The sequence below is a fragment of the Brachyistius frenatus genome, unplaced genomic scaffold, assembly GCF_029030835.1.
Source record: "Brachyistius frenatus isolate BFR_SWC_R1_liver_20210118 unplaced genomic scaffold, ASM2903083v1 Contig_32, whole genome shotgun sequence".
Classification (NCBI taxonomy): domain Eukaryota; kingdom Metazoa; phylum Chordata; class Actinopteri; family Embiotocidae; genus Brachyistius; species Brachyistius frenatus.
The window spans coordinates 285,290-286,563 of record NW_027210631.1 but is presented as its reverse complement, the minus strand read 5'-3'; positions in this window follow the sequence as shown (position 1 = coordinate 286,563).

The following is a 1,274-nucleotide window of genomic DNA, read 5'->3' as shown; positions in this document are numbered from 1 at the left end:
GGGTGGTGGTGGGGGGGTGGCTCTCCGCGAGACTTGGGGTGCCAGTAAAAAAAATTAAAAAAAAATGTGTGCACTTTGGGGATGTTGTGCGAGGTCCCGCTCCTCCTCAAAATAAGGTCAAAACTGGAGCAGCCGACCGAAAACAGAAAACAGCGAAAAACTTTCCTGGGAAGTCCGGCCGCCAGAGAGCCCACAGCCAGTTCCATCCAACATGGCAGGGTTGGGACGAGTCCACTGGTCCGGGAATGGGGGTGAGACGTTTCCCAACTTTGTCCCGCATAGTCACCGACAGAAAAACATTGCACGGTAAACAGTGGGGGCGTTTATGTGTAAGCTATATTATTATTACGGTGTATTCTTGTAAAAGCCTGGTGAGTGAATTCTGCTTAATAAAATTAGAAATTTCAGGATACTCTCCCTGGAGATGGTTTGGTCCTGTCCGCCCGTGGCTTTTATGACAGGAATGCGTGCGAGAGCAGAATGGGAGGAGATAAGAAATAAGGTACAAGCAGCAACGATAATGTTATAATGCTCTTTGTAGGAGGAATTATTGCACCGGGAATTCATGCAAACGGAAAAAAACAAACTTTCAATTTATATTTTAGGGCTACGTTGGGGATTCAAAAGGAATTTTAACTTAATACGGATAGTTCCTAAATTCCTGAGGTCAGAGGTCAGGTCTTGGCTCACTTGCAAAGTTATCTAGGCCTATATGTTTTCCCGAGATGATAAACATTTCCTGGGAAATGTTGACCCCTTGAACTGAGATGTTTCGTAGGCAATGCAAACTTCCACCCTTTCATTGCAATATATATATATATATATATAAATAGCCTAGAAATAAAGCAAAGTAACATTGAGACTGCTCTAGTTACTTTACGTATAGCCTCAGGGAAAAGACTGCTGAGTCTGACATATGCTTCAAAGTGTACATTTCAGACGAGAAAATTAAACACCCCTAGTGTCTCTGATATACAGCACAGCAATGAATTATTGCCAACCATAGACTTTTACATTAAACATTTTCGCTACAGAGTGCACTCAGCATTTAAACAGACACTCAGAGGCAACAATAAGGGGTTTAGAATAAGGGCAGCATACATATTTTAATAATGCACCCAAGGGTATTTGTAACAGTGCAACAGCTCAGTCAGTTTCATAAACAGGTGTTGTTTGCAGGATGACAGTGAAGTGATGCGAAGGGAACACTCGAGAAGCAAATTTGTCCCACTTGCACAAACATACTAGTATAAATGAATTCTTCACAGTCCCAC